The sequence below is a fragment of the Pseudophryne corroboree genome, chromosome 2, assembly GCF_028390025.1.
Source record: "Pseudophryne corroboree isolate aPseCor3 chromosome 2, aPseCor3.hap2, whole genome shotgun sequence".
NCBI lineage: Eukaryota > Metazoa > Chordata > Amphibia > Anura > Myobatrachidae > Pseudophryne > Pseudophryne corroboree.
Window position 1 is genome coordinate 489,525 of NC_086445.1, and position 14,004 is coordinate 503,528.

Consider the following 14,004-nt stretch of genomic DNA (forward strand, 5'->3'; position numbering starts at 1 on the left):
AGAGCATTGTGTCCTCCTGGAGAGGTCATGTTGGGAGGTATGACATAGGTATGAGCACTGGGTCAGTATTATGGTACAGCACAGGTGATGGTAATCATACAGTAAGAGGGAAGAGCAGGAGCAGAGCATTGTGTCCTCCTGGAGAGGTCATTTTGGGAGGTATGACATAGGTATGAGCACTGCGTCAGTATAAGGGTACAGCACAGGTGATGGTAATCATACAGTAAGAGGGAAGTGCAGGAGCAGAGCATTGTGTCCTCCTGGAGGGGGTCATGTTGGGAGGTATGACATAGATATGAGCACTGGGTCAGTATTAGGGTACAGCACAGGTGATGGTAATCATACAGTAAGAGGGAAGAGCAGGGGCAGAGCATTGTGTCCTCCTGGAGGGGGTCATGTTGGGAGGTATGACATAGATATGAGCACTGGGTCAGTATTAGGGTACAGCACAGGTGATGGTAATCATACAGTAAGAGGGAAGAGCAGGGGCAGAGCATTGTGTCCTCCTGGAGAGCTCATGTTGGGAGGTATGACATAGGTATGAGCACTGGGTCAGTATTAGGGTACAGCACAGGTGATGGTAATCATACAGTAAAAGGGAAGAGCAGGAGCAGAGCATTGTGTCCTCCTGGAGAGGGTCATGTTGGGAGGTATGACATAGGTATGAGCACTGGGTCAGTATTAGGGTACAGCACAGGTGATGGTAATCATACAGGAAGAGGGAAGTGCAGGAGCAGAGCATTGTGTCCTACTGGAGAGGGTCATATTGGGAGGTATGACATAGGTATGAGCACTGGGTCAGTATTAGGGTACAGCACAGGTGATGGTAATCATACAGTAAGAGGGAAGAGTAGGAGCAGAGCATTGTGTCCTCCTGGAGAGGTCATGTTGGGAGGTATGACATAGGTATGAGCACTGGGTCAGTATTAGGGTACAGCACAGGTGATGGTAATCATACAGTAAGAGGAAAGAGCAGGAGCAGAGCATTGTGTCCTCCTGGAGAGGTCATGTTGGGAGGTATGATATAGGTATGAGCACTGGGTCAGTATTAGGGTACAGCACAGGTGATGGTAATCATACAGGAAGAGGGAAGTGCAGGAGCAGAGCATTGTGTCCTACTGGAGAGGGTCATATTGGGAGGTATGACATAGGTATGAGCACTGGGTCAGTATTAGGGTACAGCACAGGTGATGGTAATCATACAGTAAGAGGGAAGAGTAGGAGCAGAGCATTGTGCCCTCCTGGAGAGGTCATGTTGGGAGGTATGATATAGGTATGAGCACTGGGTCAGTATTAGGGTACAGCACAGGTGATGGTAATCATACAGGAAGAGGGAAGTGCAGGAGCAGAGCATTGTGTCCTACTGGAGAGGGTCATATTGGGAGGTATGACATAGGTATGAGCACTGGGTCAGTATTGGGGTACAGCACAGGTGATGGTAATCATACAGGAAGAGCAGGAGCAGAGCATTGTGTCCTCCTGGAGAGGTCATGTTGGGAGGTATGACATAGGTATGAGCACTGGGTCAGTATTAGGGTACAGCACAGGTGATAGCAATTATACAGTAAGAGGGAAGTCATGGAGCAGAGCATTGTGTCCCTTGAGAGGGTCATGTTGGGAGGTATGACATAGGTATGAGCACTGGGTCAGTATTAGGGTACAGCACAGGTGATGGTAATCATACAGTAAGAGGGAAGAGCAGGAGCAGAGCATTGTGTCCTCCTGGAGAGGTCATGTTGGGAGGTATGACATAGGTATGAGCACTGGGTCAGTATTAGGGTACAGCACAGGTGATGGTAATCATACAGTAAGAGGGAAGAGCAGGAGCAGAGCATTGTGTCCTCCTGGAGAGGTCATTTTGGGAGGTATGACATAGGTATGAGCACTGGGTCAGTATTAGGGTACAGCACAGGTGATGGTAATCATACAGTAAGAGGGAAGAGCAGGAGCAGAGCATTGTGTCCTCCTGGAGAGGTCATGTTGGGAGGTATGATATAGGTATGAGCACTGGGTCAGTATTAGGGTACAGCACAGGTGATAGCAATTATACAGTAAGAGGGAAGTCAAGGAGCAGAGCATTGTGTCCCTTGAGAGGGTCATGTTGGGAGGTATGACATAGGTATGAGCACCGGGTCAGTATTAGGGTACAGCACAGGTGATGGTAATCATACAGTAAGAGGGAAGAGCAGGAGCAGAGCATTGTGTCCTCCTGGAGAGGTCATGTTGGGAGGTATGACATAGGTATGAGCACTGGGTCAGTATTAGGGTACAGCACAGGTGATGGTAATCATACAGTAAGAGGGAAGAGCAGGAGCAGAGCATTGTGTCCTCCTGGAGAGGTCATTTTGGGAGGTATGACATAGGTATGAGCACTGGGTCAGTATTAGGGTACAGCACAGGTGATGGTAATCATACAGTAAGAGGGAAGAGCAGGAGCAGAGCATTGTGTCCTCCTGGAGAGGTCATTTTGGGAGGTATGACATAGGTATGAGCACTGGGTCAGTATTAGGGTACAGCACAGGTGATGGTAATCATACAGTAAGAGGGAAGAGCAGGAGCAGAGAATTGTGTCCTCCTGGAGAGATCGTGTTGGGAGGTATGACATAGGTATGAGTACTGGGTTAGTATTAGGTTACAGCACAGGTGATGGTAATCATACAGTAAGAGGGAAGTGCAGGAGCAGAGCATTGTGTCCTCCTGGAGAGGTCATGTTGGGAGGTATGAGATAGGTATGAGCACTGGGTCAGTACTAGGGTACAGCACAGGTGATGGTAATCATACAGTAAGAGGGAAGTGCAGGAGCAGAGCATTGTGTCCTCCTGGAGAGGGTCATGTTGGGAGGTATGACATAGGTATGAGCACTGGGTCAGTATTAGGGTACAGCACAGGTGATAGTAATCATACAGTAAAAGGGAAGTCAAGGAGCAGAGCATTATGTCCCTGGAGAGGGTCATGTTGGGAGGTATGCATCTGCCACCTGTTCTACAGTATAAGATTTCCAGGTTTGCCCGAGGGTTCTGCTCAGCATACAAGTCTGTGTCGCTAATTTCCGAGAGCCTCCTTCATGGATAATTATGCACCTGAGAGTTCTCTGTTCGTGGTTTGTGATGTCTACATAATCCTGATTACAGCAGAGGTTGAGGTCCAGCTAGCAGTAGGACCTGAACTGCAGAGATCATGTGACTGTATTGTCTTTAGTCTTCCAGTGCTTGCCATTCTCCCTGCATATTCACCACATGCCAGAATTCCCTACAGAATCAGTGATGGGTGCAGCCATGACAGTCTGGATCAGGTGATCGGTCAAACACCAACCAGGAGCCAGCCTACGATCACATGACACTCCTAGCAAATCCCTGGTCAGCCAGGGGTATAAAGAAAGCTTTCTGGACACTCCCAAGCTGCCAGTGCTTTGTTGTCTTTTAACCTGCTGTGAGTTACACCTGTGGCTTTCTACATATACTATAGGCCTGAAGACTTCCAGCGCTCCCTGGTGCCTGAATAGCTGGTTCATCCCAGCATCTGCTCAAATTGTTGGTTCCTGAATAGATGATTCAATCCCAGCGTTTGCTTATATTGGGCCTCATTCTGAGTTGTTCGCTCGCTAGCTGCTTTTAGCAGCATTGCACACGCTAAGCTGCCGCTCTAGGGGAGTGTATCTTAGCTTAGCAGAATTGCGAACGAAAGATTAGCAGAATTGCGAAAAGAAATTTCTTAGCAGTTTCTGAGTAGCTCGAGACTTACTCCTACACTGCGATCAGTTCAGTCAGTTTCGTTCCTGGTTTAACGTCACAAACACACCAAGCGTTCGCCCAGTCACTCCCCCGTCTCTCCAGCCACTCCCGCATTTTTCCCTGAAAGGCCTGTGTTTTTCCGCACACTCCCATAAAACGGCCAGTTTCCGCCCAGAAACACCCACTTCCTGTCAATCACACTACGATCACCAGAACGATGAAAAATCTTCGTTAGGCCGTGAGTAAAATACCAAACTTTTGTGCTAATTTACTTGGCGCAGGTGCACTGCGTACATTGCGCATGCGCAGTTTGCGACTAATCGTCCGTAGCGGAAGAAAATAACGAGCGAACAACTTGGAATGACCCCCCTTGACTGTACCCTTGGTTCCAGTCCGATGCCCTGCACCATCATTCCAGTGCAATATCCTGTACCACCCTGGTTCCTGCTATTCCATTAATCTGTGATATTCTGGCACCAGTCAGAGGGAATCCCAGGTAGGGATGGCCATCGGTGTGTTCTCCATTGATTGTTGCCATCGATGGTGAAACTGTGAGTGATCATCAATGGTAACCAACTATGCCAGGCCTGGCCAACCTGTGGCTCTCTAGCTGTTGTGAAACTACACGTCCCAGCATGCCCTGCTACAGATTTGGTATTAGGGAATGCAAAAACTGTGGCAGGGCATGCTGGCATGTGTAGTTCTACAACAGCTGGAGAACCACAGGTTGGCCAGGCCTGAACTATGATATGGGTGAGCATCAATGGTTTCCCCCATCGATGGTCATCCCTGTTATTACAGTGATTGGCTTAATCACAGCCTGATGGTGGGGCTTCACAGGTGTCAGGGGTGGAGCTAAGTTATGTGTTTTGACACCATGCAAAATAAAAAAAATATTTGTTTATGCTAAGCCATCGATGGGGGAAACCATCCGGTTCTCTCCCATCGATGGCAAAACCATCAGACATCGGCCTTAAACCATCAATGATTAGAAATCATCAACGGTCGATGGCCATCCCTAATTCCAGGTGAAAGCCCACCAATGTGTTAGACTCCGTGCTTCTGCCCTGGGTTACTGCCAACTCCCTGGTACAAGCCATTATCCTCACCATATCCCACGAGCAGGAATGACATCAAGCCCGTCAGCTTCCAGACACTGACTCCACAACCCACTGAGGTCCACATACAGACCTAAGCACGACAGTGACACCTGTGACTCACGGTATTATCTCCCCATCCTGCCCACATCACCAGGAAGCGGGTGTGCTGTGCGTGATCCATCCACCTTTTGGGGTCTACCCCAAAAAATTGTAAGTCTCCCGCACCTCATGGGAGAGAAGGTAACCTGTTTCTATTTATACGTCCTTTTGATGGACGCTGCACATTCCTTTTGCCCTGTTTCTTTACAGACCTCTGATTAGTGCAACTCTGGTATATATCAATCTAAATATACCACAATCTGTAATACTGATACCCTAACCAAGCCCCTAACCCCAACCCCTAATCCAACTCTTCCACCTAACCCCAATGACCGCACCATAAAAGGGCAGACTAGATGGGCCAAATGGTTCATATCTGCCGTGAGCCTATGTTTTTATGTAGGTAAGTATGAGTAAAATACAATTGGTAGTCTGTACAATCGCTTGGGATGGGGTGGTGGTGGTGGGGGATGTTAGTGTTTAGGGGGTGGAGAGAGCCCCCAGTTTGTCATATTGGAGGCTTCTTTATCATCTGGTTTCCCGTCCTCCCTAATTCTGCCCTTTGTTGTCTGTCATCCTCATTGCAGCGGGAAAGAATGGCGTCCAGTGGCTATATCACTGCCCTACTGTACACATCCTGGAGCACACCCAGTACACCCGTTAGGCTGCTCTTGCCCTACTGGAGTCAGCGGCACGGGGAGTCAGGCCAGGCTTGCTGTTGTGTATTGGTAAGAGAGTTGGATCCTGGTAGATGATACTTGCCTGTGGTAGACATGGGGCCTTGAAGGGCCCATCGGGGGAATGCAGTGATAGGAGCCAGTGTTTAGGGGTGTGGCCAGGCACCATAGATGCTCGGCCAATCATTAGGGAGGTCAATGTCTGGGATCCATGATAAATATATATGGTAAATACTGTTAGTGCCTGCATGATAATGTAGCAGAGTAATACACAGTAACATAGTTTCTGAGGTTGAAAAAAAGACAATTGTCCATCGAGTTCAATCTACTGTATGTGTGGTCTCCTACGCTGTATTATTTTTTAGGACTACTTGCTGGTCTGTTGCTAATGTTTGCCGTTGTGTTTATTCCTTATTCCTCTTTTTTAATAACTATAGTGCGTGACTACGCACCATAGCACTGTATATCCTTATCCATTAGGAATTTATCTAGCCCATTCTTAAAAGTGTTGACCGAGTCTGCCATTACTACTCTCTCAGGCAGGGAATTCCAAATACATATTGTCCTTACTGTGAAGAAACCTTTCCGTCTCACGGTGCAAAATCTCCTCTCCTCCAACCTAAGCAGGTGTCCATGTGTCCTCTGTGATGATCTTACCAAAAACAAAACAAATCCTTTGCTATCTCTGTGTATTGTCCTCTTATATATTTGTAAATGTTAATCTCCTCTTTTGCAGTGTAAACATGCCTAGCCTTGCAAGCCTTTCCTGGTATTCCAGCGTCTCCACCCCCTTAATTAGTTTGGTTGTCCGCCTCTGAACCTTTTCTAGTTCAAGGATATCTTTTTGTAGTATGGTGCCCAAAATTGTGGACAGTATTCAAGATGTGGCCTAACTAGGGATTTATGTAGTGGGAGTATAACACTCTCATCCCTTGCCCTGTGCAGTGTAATGTAACATATGTATAATGTATAATTCAGGTGCACAGTCTGGAACCTGATCCCTAGAGGTAGGGGTGGACCTCAGGCAGTGGGGCCCATCAGGGGTTTCCCCTGTACACCTGTGGGCCAGTCCAACCCTGCTTGCCACTGAGATGGGAGTTTGTGTTGTGTTACCAGCTAGCATAAGACGCTCGTCACTGACCAGTGTCAGACTGTGGCATGAAGGGCCCACCGGGGAAATGCAGTGGTAGGGGCCCATACTTAGGGGTGTGGTCAGCCTATGCAGGGGGTGTGGCCAACCCCCACAGAGGCTTGAAATACACAATAGACTTGTGCAGTGTAATGCAACATATCTACCATGTATAATACAAGTGCACAGTCTGGAACCTGATCCCTAGAGGAAGGAGTGGGCCCTCAGGCAGTGGGGCCTACCAGTGGTTTCCCCTGCACCCCTGTGGGCCAGAGTTTTCATAATTTCAATAAAAAGGCTGATCATTTACAGATGCCACTTAGTATATTTGGTAATTATTTTAGATACTTTTTAAATATTTTATTTTTAAACTTTTTATATTTACAGGTACGTATTACTAAGGTTATTACATGGGGCAATAATGCATTTGGAGTTTAAGCAAGGGCATTTTAACAGAGGAGGGGGGCCCTGTGCAGACTCCGGATGGTCCCCCTCCTCTGTATAACACAGTAGTCTCCGGCATCGTTCCGGAGTCTCACTGAGCATGTGCAGGTCTCCGGAAACATACAGATGGGTCCTCCGTTATCTTGGATGTTTCTGCACCTAGACGGAGGTTTAGTCACACCTAGGCGATATATCTTAGGTTGCTGAGTTTAATCACGGACAGGCGCGTTGAGGCACGATTACATACTCAGCATGCAATACACATCTCCACCACTGGGTGGCTAATGCTCCACTAATCCAGTAATTTAGTTTGAATAGCAGTGGATTGATCTACAGTACAAGCTCTGGCAAATGGTCAGTGACGACTGTAATGTTAATATACAGTCCTGTACTGCATACTGTACACACAGATGGTGACCAATGGTCAGACGGAGAGCAAACAAACGTGTTAAAACACTTGTGTATGCAGACGCAACTGTGTGAAAGGAATAATGTAGCTCATTGACTTTAAAGTATGTACAGTGCACTAAATATGTTTTGCCATATGAGCATCCGAGTCCCCTAACGGCATAAACGAACACCAATGGGAAAAAAATCGCTGCTTGCATTAGTTTTATACATGAACTTGTGTATCTTCCATGCAGTGACATGGGCAAGCAGTGAAGGCTTACGCCTCCCATGCTGAGAGTCCCGGGTTCGATTCCCAAAGTGCCAATGTATTATTTTTTTCCCCGTGCCATTCACTTTATTATTATTTTATTCTTTCTCTGTAATCCATTGTAATACATTCAATGGAAGGGTGCACACAGTTTTCACATAAATCAGGGTACATCTGCTGGAGCGTCTGATTCCGCTATCTAAAATACATAGCGGTAATGAGCACCCGTAGACATACTGTACCAATAAATATAAATGAGTGTATCCTGACGCAATCAACTGTTCGAGCAACATGTGACGGGGACCAAAATCACTACTGCGCATGCACAGCGGACATTTTGTCTGTAATTTTTGCTGCGGCTGCAGCGCCCGACGCTGGACTCTAGAGAGGTAAGTATTAAAATATGGGTGCAATGTGCGCTATGTGGGCTCCCTGGACCCATGGGCCTGTGTGCACCACACACATTGTACCCATTATAGAAACGATAATGAGTTCATGGCGTCACATCATTTCTACACTGTTAGTAACTTTCCGATCACCTCCTGACAACTTACCAAGGAGAGTGTTCCCAGCAATGGCTGCTCGCACACCAGCAGTCAGGCGACCGGAAGTGCGCAGCAGAGCAGCAGGGTGCTGAACCAGGCAGTAAAGTGGACTTCTTACTGTCACGAACCGGTCTCTTACCTCTGCGGGTTCTGGGGTTCATCCGTTGCCAGTGCGGTTGCTCGCAGTGCTGTGCGCCCGTGTGGGGACACGGCGTGATCAATGGCACAGGTAATGCAGAGTCTGGGAACTGGGAGTGCGGGGACCAAATGGCCTAAGGCACTGCGGTGTGTCTGCTGTATAGGAGGTGGCCATGTTGGAGACCAAATAGCTAATACATAGCACTTGTGAAAACACCTGTGGGCAGGTGTAAGCCAATCCCGTGCTTGTGTTGCCTTTAAGTAGGCTGGGATTATGTTACTCTGGGCCAGTGCTTTGTTGTATCAAAGCTGTGCTCTAGCTCTGAGCTCTCTCCGTGCATTCCTGTGTGATTCCCGTGGTCCAGATATCGCCTCCGTTCCCAGAGGTCCGTCTGCAGCCTTCACTGCTGAAAGATCCACCGGCTCTCTGCTGTGCTGTCAGTTAATTGCACTCCTATTGGAAATAGTTGGATTCCCAGTGCCCTGCATGAGGTTACCTTGTCAGTCTGCCTATCATTCAAAGTCTGGAGGATTCTGTTTCTCTCAGCTGTTCATTTGTTCAACTCTGCATTTAACCCATTCATCACCTTGTCTTCTACTACAGTTTCACAGTGATCTCCGGAACCCGCAAGTAACCCAATTCAGTACTTTTATTTGCTATGTTGTCATTACAAGGATAATTCATCACAGTCTCTCAGTTAACTCTCAAAGCTCCATTGCCAATTCTTACAGTTAATTCTCCATGTCTGCATTAACCAGTTAAACCCAATCTGCAGTTCAGCATCAAAGCTTGTTTATATTTGCTATGTTGTCATAACAAGGATAATTCTTCAGTCTCTCAGTTAACTCTCAAAACTCCATTGCAAATCCTTACAGTTATCTCTTCATGTCTGCATTATCCAGTTAATAACATTCTGCAGTTCAGCATCAAAGCTTGTTTATATTTGCTATGTTGTCATAACAAGGATAATTCTTCACAGTCTCTCAGTTAACTCTCAAAACTCCATTGCAAATCCTTACAGTTATCTCTTCATGTCTGCATTATCCAGTTAATCATATTCTGCAGTTCAGCATCAAAGCTCGTTTATATTTGGACAATCCAACATTTATTCATCAGCTTGTTTTGCATATGTTTCCATGAACATTTCTTTTATGTATTTTTGAGTTTTCTCTTGCATATTATTCCTGCAATACTTCAGTATAATATGATGATTAACAACTTGTCAGTTAACTCTTTACTGAATTGTTATTTTGAATAAATATATGAATCGGAACTTTCTTCGTCCTCCCTGCTTTCTTCATAGCCCAGCACCTACACCTGTGGTTGGTCCCGGGTTAACGGATTCACAAAAACACCCGGACCTGACACTTACTGGTCCCCAGGGAGCCCCTGTCCTGGCATCTAAGCATCTACTGTGTGTGGTATAAATGCAGTGTCGGATTGGGGCATGGAGGGCCCACCAGGTGAAGCAATCACAGAGGTCCACTAAGGGGCATGGCCAGTCGCTAGAAGGGGTGTGGTCATCTGACCAGAGAGGAGTGAATTTGGGAGACCCTGCCCAGGATGATGTCTCCATGGCTGATGACATAGTCGGTTACATCTCCAGAGGATCCGGCTTCACCACAGGACAGAGGTTCTCAAACTCAGTCCTCAAGGCACCCTAACGGTCCAAGTTTTAAGTTTATCCATGCTTGGCCACAGGTGACTTTATTAGCACCTCAGTTAATTTGATTTAACCATCTGTGCTGAGCCATGGAAATACCTAAACCCTGGATTGTTGGAGTGCTTTGAGGACCGCGTTTGAGAACCTCTGCCATAGGATGTCCCAGCTCCTCCCAGCTGCGAACGGCACCATGGACCTCAAAAAAAAGAAATATTCAAAATGCTATGCTTTGCGGCAATATGAGCTGTACAGGCGGGCAATTGTTCCCCTCAGCAGCACTGCAAAGCCAGATTAAGGGGGGGGCGCATGGCATACTGTACCTGTACTCTGTCAGGGGGCCACCTGGCCGGAACACACTGACATATTTAGCTCTCTCTCTTGTGCAGCAGCAGAACCAGGTAGCCAGAATGTGAGCAGGACACTATGCAGTAGAGGCAGAGTCACAGGAGTTTCAGGTTTCATAAGGTACTGATGATGTAGCTTCCGGACCAGAGGAGAGATAGGAGGGGGGAGAGCTGTAAGTGGCCCAGGGATCCCAGCTTCTCCTCCTTCCAGCCCTGGTGTCAGGGTCCTGTGTAACCTGTTATCTATTGACACAGAGAGAGAGACACACACACACAGTCCTCCTGAGTCCTGTCCCAGTGTGGTACTAGTACAGAAGCTGCTGCTATTGCATTCTTGCAAGATAAGTTATAGATTTTATTTTTCTCTGTGTATTTTAGGCTAAGTTGTATTTGTTCCACTACAGGAAACTTTATAAAATAGTTGTCTCTTAATTAGGTAGAGCTATAAACAGTACCCAGGCATTATTATTCTATTAGTTTAAATCTAATATACACCATTGGCTAAAATTTAATATACACAATCCATACATCCTAACATGACCCGTTCCAGGAGGGACACCATGCTCTCTACCTGGACTTCCCTCTTATTATATGATTGCAATCACCTGTGATGAAACACCTTTCTTATCAATTAGATAGTTCTACACAGGTGACACCAATCATATATGAAGAGGGAAGTCCGAGTGTGACACCTGGGTGAGAATAGATGGAGTATGCAGGTAAGTTGGTAATTTATGGGGTTTCATCCGTCTGTTACCTGGTGATCTGGATCTCTGTTCTAGATACAAGTTTCATCAACTCACTTCAGAGGGGTAAGGAATAGGAGTCCACGCTGCAAGAATAGTTTAGCGAATCATCTCAACAGAGGACTGATTTATTAAAGAAGATAGTAACTTCAAGATATTGACTCCACAGTAATAATTTCAAGCTGGTTACGATTTACATACGATTTACATACAATTCACATACAGTACCATTGAGCATGTTCACAAATGGTTATGTAAAGAACTGTTACAATATGCACGCAAAGCAAAACATTATATAGCAGTAATATACTGTAGTTTAATATGTGAAGAAGTAAACACTAGCCCCAGTTATGTGCACAGGTTAATAACCCCTTTTAGAAAGTATTTGTATGTGTGTGTGTGTGTGTATATATATATATGTATGTATATATATATATATATATATATATATATATATATATATACACACACACACACAAACAGTCCTCTGGGGGTGCAAACCCAGTGTATGTACAGGATTCCAATGTAGTAGGCGGCACTCAGAGACTTATGCACACTATTTCCATTGCTTAATAACAGCCCCGTGGGGCGTGCTTTATTGGTGACGTTTCGGGATGTCTCCCCTTCTTCAGACAAAGCTTAAGTGACGAACAGTAACCTTAAATACCTTAATGGACTTACCCCCTCCCCATTCGTCACAATGGGCTCCCGGTCCCTGCGGCCGCCTTCCTGCAGCGGGCACTTCCGGACGCGGCTGGACTCATCGCGCTGGAAGTGACATCAACTGTCCGGCGACGGGGACCAGGGCAACCAGCTGTAGACAAATAATAGGATATTATATACCTACCAGTAAATCCTTTTCTCGTAGTCCGTAGAGGATGCTGGGGTCCATTTAGTACCATGGGGTATAGACGGGTCCGCAGGAGCCTTCGGCACTTTAAGACTTTTTTACAGTGTGAACTGGCTCCTCCCTCTATGCCCCTCCTTCAGACCTCAGTATAGGAACTGTGCCAGAGGAGATGGACAAACTTCGAGAGAAGGATTTACTTTAAGCTAGTGGCGAGATTCACACAAGCTCACACACCTTCAACCATGCCGCACAACATGGCGTACAACTCAAACACATGCCAACGCGCATGAATAACTTTACAGCAACTGCTGAACAACAACTTAACACGTGATAACTTGTGCAAGAAGAAAAGATAATATGCAGGAAAAAGGAGCACTGGGCGGGCGCCCAGCATCCTCTACGGACTACGAGAAAAGGATTTACCGGTAGGTGTATAAAATCCTATTTTTTCTAAAGTCCTAGAGGATGCTGGGGTCCATTTAGGACCATGGGGATGTACCAAAGCTGCGGATGTTCCTGCAGAACTGATTGACCGAATTTAAAGGTCATCAGCGGCCAAGGTGTCAAACTTGTAGAACTTAACAAACGTGTTTGTCCCTGACCAAGTAGCTGCTCGGCAATGCTGTAGAGCCGAGACACCCCGGGCAGCCGCCCAGGAAGAACCCACTTTTCTAGTAGGGTGGGCCTTAACCGAATTCGGTACAGCAATCCTGCCTTGGAATAAGCATGCTGATTCGTACATCTGATCCATCGTGCAATTGTCTGCTTAGAAGCAGGACACTCAATCTTGTTGGGATAATACAGGATAAACAATGCTTCTGTTTTCCTAATACGAGCTGTCCTCGTAATGTCAATCTTCAAAGCTCTGACCACGTCTAAGAACTCTGAAGGAGCAGTGGTGTCAGTAGCCACTGGCACCACAATAGGTTGGTTAATATGGAATGAAGACACAACCATTGGAAGAAAGTGCTGACGAGTTCTCAGTTCAGTCTTATCTTCATGAAAGATCAAATAGGGGCTCTTGTGAGACAAGGCCCCCAACTCAGACACCCGCCTCGCGGATGCCAAGGCCAACAGCAGGACCACAAGGCCAACAGCAGGACCACTTTCCAAGTGAGAAACTTTAACTCAACCTCAGAGGCTCAAACCAATCCGATTGAAGGAACTGCAACACCACGTTAAGGTCCCATGGTGCCGTAGGAGGCACGAATGGTGGTTGAATGTGCAGAACCCCCTTCAGGAACGTCTGAACTTCAGGAAGGGAAGCCAATTGTTTCTGAAAGAAAATGGACAAGGCCGAAATTTGGACCTTGATAGACCCCAATCTTAATGCCTGCATCCACACCAGTCTGTAGAAATAGGAGAAGATGTCCTAATTGAAACTCCACCGTTGGAAAATTCCTGGATTCACACCATGATACATATTTTCTCCAAATACCATGGTAATGTCTAGATGTTACTCCTTTCCTGGCCTGAATAAGTGTGAGAATGACCTTGTTGGGAATGCCCTTTCGGGCTAGGATCTGGCGCTCAACAGCCATGCCGTCAAACATAGCCGCGGTAAGTCTTGATAAACAAACGGCCCCTGCAGAAGCAGCTCCTCGCGAAGAGAAAGAGGCAGAGGATCTTCTGTCAGTAACTCCTGAAGATCTGGATACCAAGCCCTCCTTGGCCAGTCTGGGGCAATGAGGATCGCCTTGATGTCCACCGACAACATGAATTCCTTCTCCTCCAAACTGGAGATCACTGCTCTTAGAGACTCGATCTTGAATTTGAATCTTTTTAGTAGAGATGAGCAGGTTCAGTTCGTCGAGATCCGAACCCCACCGAACTTCACGTGGTTTACACGGGTCCGAGGCAGCCTCCGTTCTTCCCGCCT